We start from the raw sequence: 9,668 nt of genomic DNA, 5'->3' as shown, positions 1-9,668 counted from the left end.
CAGGGGGGGCGGTCGCCCTCGCGAGAGAAAGATTGAAGGTAATAAGCCCGTTGTGATACGATGATATGAGGGTGATCGCCGACCTAAATCAATCATCATTCCCTCTCCTGGCTACGACTTGTCTTCCTCTCACGCCGCAGTCCGTAGGCAGGGCCACCAATCATGCATAGGGAAGCTTCTCCTGCACCGCAATGCATATTTAGATCCCGTTGATTCGTTTCGTGTTGGTTTGTCTTTGAGCTCGTAATGCATCATCACCTTGAAAAAATAAATCCATGAATCGCGGTTCGAACAGCAAAAGCTACAAAGTAGAGGCTAGGCCGCCGGAGTTGACGTGCGGCGCTTTTGCTCTCGCGCGCGGGAGTCTGCACGATGCCGCCATGGCAACCACCGGGCGCGCGCTCGGCGTCGGCCATTCTGCAGGTTCTACTTCTGGACACGCCTTGTCATTTTCGGCTGAGCATTGCATGTTCATAGAGGAGTTCGTCGGTGAGGGTTGACGGAGGACAGCACCGGCTTGCCGTGCCGATCGTTCCTAGCTAGATAGCTCTTGGACAACGCATTGGCACCTGCTGCCATTGCATCAGCAGCGGCGGCGGGCCGGCGGCAGTGCGGTAGATAGACGCTCTGCATCAGTCGACGTGAAATTTCAGGGCAGCCCTGCGGTTCCGTTATGTCGCTCTCTCTTTTCTTTTTTTGTTATTTACTCATCAAAGTACGTGTGCAATCGTCTCCACGCTGTAAATAAGATCAGGAGAAGATCGGAGTTCAACAACTGCAAACTGAAATAAATCATAAACCGCAAACTGAGACGAATGAGATTACCGACCAGCAGCATTATTCTTGTACACCTCAAATCGTGTGTCAGTGGCCCGTGGGTGTCGGCTGATCACATGACAACAAGCTGCTCCTGCGTGGGTCGATGCATGCATGTATGTACGGTATAACATACGACGTGCCGCGCAATCCGACGTCTCAACCTACAGTCGACAGACGCGCCTCTACCCAATCATGAGCAAGTTCAACAAAAGTGCAGGGCATATCATTGCGCGATGTGGCATCAAGCGATCAACCCGTGCACGCACGATATCCGGAGACCGAATGTGCCCCGACATGGACGACCCACCTTCCAAAACCCCCGTGACCGTAACCGCCAAGCTAACCACCAGATATATAGATCGATCAGTGATCAGCCCAACTGGCACCTCACTACCTACACACGACCTTTCAACGTCGGCTAACTGCTGACGACGCTTGTGATACACTACTGGAGTAGCTCTTTTTTTCGAACAACAGGAAACCAATATCTCTTGATCGATCTGGAGTATACATTATTATATTGGGGGTTCGGACCGGAGCAGCTACACGTCTGTACTGGTCCGAAGTTATGGACAGGAACCCCACTATTACCGTATAACAGTGTGCGAGACGGCAACGTGTGAGCCAACCGCTGGGAAAAGTCGAGCATCGGCCACGACGAAGAACATGTGAGATACACCAGCTAGCCAACTTTGCCAGGCTTCAGACCGAAGCTATCAGCCAGGGCCGGCCCTGAGGGGGGGCAGGGGGGGCGGCCGCCCCGGGCCCCCAACATCCAGGGGCCCCCTCGGCAGCAGGTATGTACACACACGTAGGCTCTCGGCCATGGCCCATGGAGGCAGTCAGGCTCCACGGAGGTTACCTACTAGGCTTGGCCCGCAGGACCCAGGTAATCAAATGACTCGTACGTACACGCATCATGCATCCCGCATCGCGCATCGCGATCTTCCTTCCGATTGCGAGACCTAGCGACGAACCCTATTCCCCAGCCCCCAGGCTCCGATCGAGTTTCCACACCGACGAACTCTGCTCGCCGGTGAGGCCTTGGCTGCGGTCTCCATCCTCTAGGACGAACTTGCACTCGCGCATATCGCCGAGCCGAGGGCCTCCTGCCATGCGCGAACCCACATCATCCCGTTGCCAAAACACAACACGCCGATCTGACCGAGGTATATACGTCTCATATTACTATTCCCTGCTGTATATTGCTATTTAAATAATTTGCATTTCCCTACATGGTGCATAGCTTGCACTCTTCAATCTTTGACTTGTTTTTAAAATTCTCAGTAGTCAGCACCCTGCGTTATCATGTTGCATTGTCCAGAAAGTGTGCCCATAAGAACGAAAAAAGTGAAGAAAACAGGGTGTGATTGATTTGATAAAACCACATAGAAGTGATATTGTTTTTTTAAGTACTATTGGTGCATTGGTGAAACCCAATAAATAGTTGGTGATCGTTCCGCCAGTAAGAGGTCCAACTAATATAAATTCTGAATTTGAAGGAAAGAAACATCATTGAGAACAATGTAAGTGGCTCTAAGTTTTTCTTTTAAGAGGTAAGGCCAAACTTTTATAATCAATCTCCACAGCTACTTGGACACAATCTGGATCATGTGGTTTGCCAAACCAAAACTTGATCCGGAGCTAAGGAAAAGGAAAATCTAGCTAAACTATGCGCGCCAATATTGGCTGCTCGACCTTAAAAAGTAAATATACAATTAAACAAAACTGCAACGGCTCTGGTTCTGATCTCGATGATAATTGCTCCATCTCTACCTTGACTTCCTTGGTTAATCTGTCACACCACTTGCTTTGAGTCAGAGACTATAATTAGGTTGTGTACCTTGACTTCCTTGGCTCTAAGTATTAATTAGTATTGTTACGATCTTTATATTGAGGGGCCCCAAGATTTAGTTTCGCCCCGGGCCCCAAACTCTCAGGACCGGCCCTGCTATCAGCCTATGAGGGGCCGCTCTCACTTCGTCCCGTTCCATGCACAAGTATGTTCATCCTCTGGCCTTTCAGCATCGGCTAACTGCTGACGAAGCTTGTAGATTCGATTCGATGCAGTTGCGCTGGCTGGCCGGCTCCGAGTATTAACTTTGAGGGAGCAACTACCTACACGTACACGTATTGGGCTGGCCCACACCCGCGTACTCCCGCGAATAGAAACCTGCCGTGTACCCATCCACGTGGGCCCAAGACCAAGTGAACGGGTCCTACGTGGTGCGGCCTACCTTTGCTACCGAGGAAGATTAGAGCGATGCCATCCTTCGAAATCACTAATGAAGAAGCACTATTTGTATCACCTCAAATAAAAAACACTATTTTTTGCGGCAAAAATAAAAGGCACTATTTATAAAGGCCACTTTCATCCTCTAAGGATGCGACAAGTGACACAGCGTCACTTGTCGCAACCTGTGGGGTTTTCCTTTTTTTTTGTTTATTTAAAATATTTTATCTCCCAAATCATGCATTCAAATCTTAAACTATTTTCATTGTTGGATTCCCGCATCGAGAACTTCAAAGCTAGATCCCATGTTGATGGTTTTTGACGAAGTTTTTATTATCAAAAAATCGAACGAAAAAATCAAACCATGAGCATGTTCACTTTTTCGAAAAAGGCATAAATGTGCCTCTCGCGGAAGCAAATCCTTGCCTCCATGAGAAGCAAACTCGTTCCTTTCACAGAAGAGAAAAAAAAACGTGTTTTTCCGTTTTCGGAAGGCACTACCCGTGAAAGCAAATCCGTGCCTCTCACGGAAGAAAAAAAACATGTTTTTTGTTTCGTGTTTTTCTGTTTCCAAGAGGTCATTCCTCTTGTGGAAAAAAAGAAAACATGTTTATTTCGTTTCTGAATTTTTCTGAATTTTCTTTTCTGAAATATTTTTGTCCAAAAAATCTAAGGAACGATGAAACCCGAAAAGCCAAGAAAACCTGAAAAAAAAACCATCTAAAAAGCTGAAAACTCGTGTGGAAAATATTAAAAAAAATCGGAGGGTGCATCCAGAGCCCGACATGTGGCGGCGACTGAGAGCGCGCCAAGTGGCGTGATCTCAGCCCACCAAGTTGACCCTTTTGGGGCTCCCTTATGAGTACTCCTTCCTTAGTTGCTCCCCCATCCCTTGCATTTGTTTTTTTTATAGGATTTTTCTCGTTTTCTTTTCCTTTTTCCATTTTTTCCTTGCAGGGCTCCTTTTTTTTTCGTTTTGCGTGATGAACAGATGTTGATTTGACCTATACACGGCAGGATAGGTCAAATAGCTTGTTCATTCACATGTATATATTGGACAACGATACGAAGATTGTGTCGCGCACCGATGCACGTCATGCAACAGACACGTAAAATATCAATGGAATACTAGCACCGCACATAGATTGCCAATTGATCTTAGCATCTTTTCTTGCCCCTCTCAGGGATAGGAGAACCTTCCGAACAATGATATTTGGATTTGCCTCACGTACGGTGTTGAAATTATTAATTCCAAGCTGATAATTCGATTGGTGGTGCATCAATGCATCATTGTGATCGCTGATTTTGTATGCTTCATGACATGATTGCAGAACAAAAAGAGAAAAGCGAGTGATGCGTGTATGGCTTGCACATCCATCCTTGTGTCTGTCTCTGCATTCCTCCAGCCACCAAAGAACGATAATTAGTCAGGGGAGACAGCACGAGCACGTACGTTGGGAGATTCTTCTACTACGCTTTTTATAAAGCGAAATTTGGGACTACGTATGATCGATTTGGATCCAAATGGTTCCAGTCTTGCCAAGCAAAACTGAACATTATTACTAAGGCTCTGCTTGGTATCGGTGTATTTTTATACACCTGTATTTTTATTTTACCGGTGTATAACATCGGCCACGCTCGATTTTTGCCTGGGAATGAAAACGACGGATGGAGATCCGTATATATTACAGGTGTATGGCGCTGTGAAACACCCATCCAATCAGCGCCTACATTTACTTATTCGTTCGTACTCAGAGCGGCCGCACCTTTTGTTCCTCATTTTGTTCGTAGGCTCCAGCACAATACGACTCCTCCAAGTATTATATCCTCCACGAGTCCACAGTAACTGGTTGGCGCTGCATCAACATCAGGTCTCGACCGTACGTGCCTCAAAGTCTGAAACTGGCGGAGGAATCACAGCGTGGAGCCGTGGACCGATCCATCCCCTACGGCCGGCAGCCACGCCAGACACCAGTAGAGATAGAGAGAGACAAATCCGCATGTGTTTCAGAATGGGGAAGGCATTCTGCACAACATAGGTTAATTAGATTCCATGGATTTACTGCAGGTTTTGAGGACGCAGCTCCCCCGAAACGTGCCAAGCAAACCGTCTTCCGCTCATTTTCAGTAGTGGTAGTATCTTCTCTTATTAATTTTCAAGAGCTTTCTTTCCCTTTTTGTGATTTGGACGTGTTGGATTTGGAAGCTTCCGCCGTTTGGCCCTTTGGTGCACGCGCCATTTGACTAGCTGACGCCTACGTACGCTTGGTATAGTTGGTCCGCAGAATGAAGAAATCTCTACTATTAAAGGGGGATCGAACGTGTGATGGTTCAACCTCGTTCGCTCCCGCCTCGTTCGCTCATCGCTCCTTTTTTCACCCCACGTACGTCAGAAAAAGGAGCCAGAAAAAAGAGGAGATAAAAAACAACCACGACCCCACGAACACCCCATCCCATGATCCAATCTCCCTCGACCCCCTCCGCCCTCGTTCAACCTCCCCTCGTACGACAGAGGAAGGAAAAAAATCTACCGAAAACATCGCGCACCAAACCGACGCAAAAACAGTGAAGAACACACGTCCTCCACCTTCTCCCGGACCCAATCTGCATCTCTTTCCCAATCCCGAACTACCTGGCATCCGTCCTCGCTCGCACCCCCGCATGGAGGGCTCACCCCGCCCCGCCGAAGGCCTCGTGCACGGCGGACACCTTGGCGATCGAGCTTGCGGGGGCGGCGCCTCGGGGACGGCCCGGTCATGCGCGGCAACGGCGCCGGCGGCGGGGGGTAGCGGGCCACGCAGCAATCCATCCGGTAAACCCCCAATCCTATTCCTAGCCACAGCCGCAATCCTGGCATCTCCTTTCCGGAATCGCCTCCACGAAGAACTTGCCATTCATGCGCGACGCCTTCATATCCATTGGGTTGTTCCCCACGTTTCCACCTATGCTTGCCTCCTAGCCATCGTCGACCATGAAGCAGCAGCACAACGTGGTCGGCGGATTCCGTCCCCGTGGTCATTGGAGGAGCCGTCTGTGACCAGCGGTCTGGGACGGAAAGCCGTCTGTGGAGGCATGGAGATACCATGGAGACGTACTGGAGACTCCAAGGAACTGGACACGAACGCGGCATGGATTGTATTGTGCCATGTCGGCAGCAGTACGATGAGGGGATTTGATTCCGGCGAATCACGGGGCCACGGTTGCAGGCCCAACGCCCCTGCTTCGCTAAGCCCATCAACTTTGGCACAGCAAGACCCAGCCATGTCGCCCATACCATGGTTGCCTGAATCATTGGTGGGTTCATGCTCCAGGAGCATGTGATCCTGTAGTTTCCTCGCAGCCCATGGTCAAGTGCTCGTGAAGGAGATGACCAATATATTGTCACAAAAGTGCCTTGGTTAAGTCAATCTATCATGGTGCCATATTATTTTGTAATTGTCGCTGCTGATTCTACTATTCAAGTGTAATTTTGTAATTACGTGTTTTCTCACTTCGCAATATCTCTGTTATCTGCTCCACTAAAATGTAGGGATTTCATTTACAAAGTTTCTGCATATTTCTGAAAATAATGAGAAGTCCATTTCTCTTTGGAGCACAGATGAACATTACATATTTTTGAAATTTCTGGGAGAAACCCTTGCATGAATGCAACAAGTTAGCTCCTAAAATATAACACTAAAGCTTATCAAAATTATAACACTATGCTCATCCATTAATCAAAATATGTATTGAACCATTTCGATGTTGTTTTTGTTGTATCTTGATTTCTTGAAAATATAGATGTAACATACTATTAACAACCAAACAAGTAACTTTCTCTCACAAAAAGACTAATGGACGTAATTTGCCAGGAACACAGTTGTGACATACACCAAAGATGAAAAAAATGATTGATGCGCTTCTTAGGAGAAGAAGTTAGCAATTTATATTCCATTTTTTTATTGCACGTGGTAGTTGGTTAAAAGATTTGAAGTCACCAGCACGGTACTGGTAAAGGGTTCCTACATTGCGGAGATGAGGTTCAGTTTGTGTCTTTCTTCACGTGTAAATGATAGATTTGCTTGATGTGAGAAAAGTGAGTTTTTTTTTAAAAAAAGTCTCTTTGGATTTCTCATAGGCACATATTTTACTTGTTGATAATTCAATTAGGGATCCTCTCATGGTTGTTTTATAAGTTGTAATAGTGTAATAAGTCATATCTCTGTGTTTAAAATGTGCAGGCGGAGAAAAATTCACTGGACATGACCATTGCAGGAAAGTCATGGGTGTTCGGAACACAAAGAAGTTCTAAATATTGCAAGTTGAACTTTTATCTATGGTGCTCGGTATTTTCGTTTTCAATTAACACTCTACGAATGATATTTGATGCTTATTTAAATAACTGACATGTATGTACTATGACATTCTCTTAGCTCGTGCTCTTGGTTTTTCTCTAAATCAATGTTTAAGTCAATGTGTATACCTCCTACAAAAATGATAAGTACATGTATGAAAAAGAGAGTATGAGAGACAACAAGATATTCCCAATCCTGGAAGGTAAGATATTCATGGCAAGATACTCTCAAGTCAGAAAGATAAGAGCATCTTATATTCCGCATAAACAAATGCAATTAAGCTTCCACCCTCTCCGTGTATTCAACGAAAGGTGTTAACGTGTTAGCTGTTGTGCAAGCTATAGTTCTCTTTATTTGACTAGCTATGTTGTAAGTCGATTATGCTATTACCCCAACAATGGAGAAAGATATGATTCTGAGAGAAGGGAATTGGTATGCATGCTGTTTTCTAAATGATCCGTCTGCGGCTTCTTGCAGGCATAACTATTGAATCTCTTCAACAAGTTTTTTAATGCACTCTCGGCAAGTGTGCATTGTTCCCCCTATTCCCAATATATACAAGGTTACAGAAGCCATTCTTGTAACTGATACTATACAGTTTGTGTTTGTTTGATTTCGTTAGCTACACGTTGTATTTTATTATTCTTTACGTTTCTTGCAGCCACAAAGTGTTACGTACTCCCTCCGCTCCTTTTTACTCTGCATATAAGAATTGTCTGAAGTCAAACTTCATAAAGTTTCACCATATTTATATGAAAAAATATTAACATCTATAATGCTAAGTTTATACAATATGAAAACTAAAGTCATGACGCATCTAATGTTGTTGATTTCACATTCTGAATGTTGGTATTTTTTTTTATAAACTTGGTCAAAGGTCACAAGGTTTGACTTCAGACAAATCTTATATGCGAACTAAAAAGGACCGGAAGGGGTATTAGTTTCATTTCCTATGCTAGAAACCATATTCGTTCCTTCTACATTTTCTGGTAGCTACAGAAACGTTATCTTTGTGGCACTCATAAACCAAGGAGAGACACATATTGACATTACACAACGTGCAGTTTTTATTATTTGTAAATAAGAATTTTAGTACATCATCCTCTATCATGGTAGGTTAGAATAGTTTCATTTTCATCTCCCACAATACATGATGAATGATTCATAGATTTACTAAAGGTCAAAAGGTGTCCAAGCGGTGATAAGGTATGGTTGTAGTGACGATAATACTGGAGCAACTGCAGTTGAAGAGAATGAAGGCAGAGGAGAAAGATTCTGCTTTATCTTTTGTGACAACCGACAAGAGAGTGGATAAGGGGATATGACGTCTGCCTGGAAGAAATCACTAGGGAAGAGACTTTGTATTGTTGCTAAGAATGTCGCCATATCTGGGAGATATTTCTACATTATCAAAATTGTTTTGTTAATTTTTTTAATTCCGTGGTAACGCACGGGCATTCGACTAGTTACTCATAGGGGTACAATGTGCGTGCGTGCATGCTTTTTTTTCTGAGTTGGGTGTATATGCGTATGTATGTGTGTTCTGTGTTTGTACTATGATTAATAAAGAAATTACAAAAAAATAGATGTTACTGTTGATTGAAGGGAAGACCATGACCAGCAATTCAAGACGCGTGGCAAAGTGATGAGAAGAGGAGCATGGTCCTCCACTATGTGCATACACCGGTAGCGTGCCCCGGGATTTAGAAGGGAAGGAAGGGAGAACATGGCTGGGTCATGCTCTTGCATCAACCCCAAACCCACATACACATGGAATCTTTAACTATACTAGCTTGGCAATAACTAGGGAGGGTGCACTATTTGTTTATACTGTACTCAGTACTTCATGGATTTTGTATTTTCCTATTTTCTTATGAGTAGGCTACACTAAGACGAAGTAATCGTATGCTATCTGTTTTGATTTGTTCGTGGTCGAACTTGATGAAATTTTGAGCACACGCTATTTTTTTTTTTGCATGGTAATACGTGTCTCATTTATAAAATAAAGATCCATTTACAAGGCACGTAAGCACCGACATTACAATACTGAAAAGATAAGATAATCCTATGCATAATACCAGCGCCTGTTCCTCTCCTCCGACACCACCGAAGCGACCACCAAAGGAAAAGAAAACAGATCACCTCTTCACCTGAGCTCGATGCGGCTCCATCGCTGATCAGCAACTTTACGGACCTCGAAAGTAGTTTGCCAGAAGCAAAATCATTGCCGTTGAAAGAATCAGACCGGGGCAACATGTCCCCGGACACGCCATCGAACTCTA

This window comes from Triticum dicoccoides, chromosome 3B, assembly GCF_002162155.2.
Source record: "Triticum dicoccoides isolate Atlit2015 ecotype Zavitan chromosome 3B, WEW_v2.0, whole genome shotgun sequence".
NCBI classification, from domain to species: domain Eukaryota; kingdom Viridiplantae; phylum Streptophyta; class Magnoliopsida; order Poales; family Poaceae; genus Triticum; species Triticum dicoccoides.
This window is presented reverse-complemented; position numbering follows the sequence as displayed.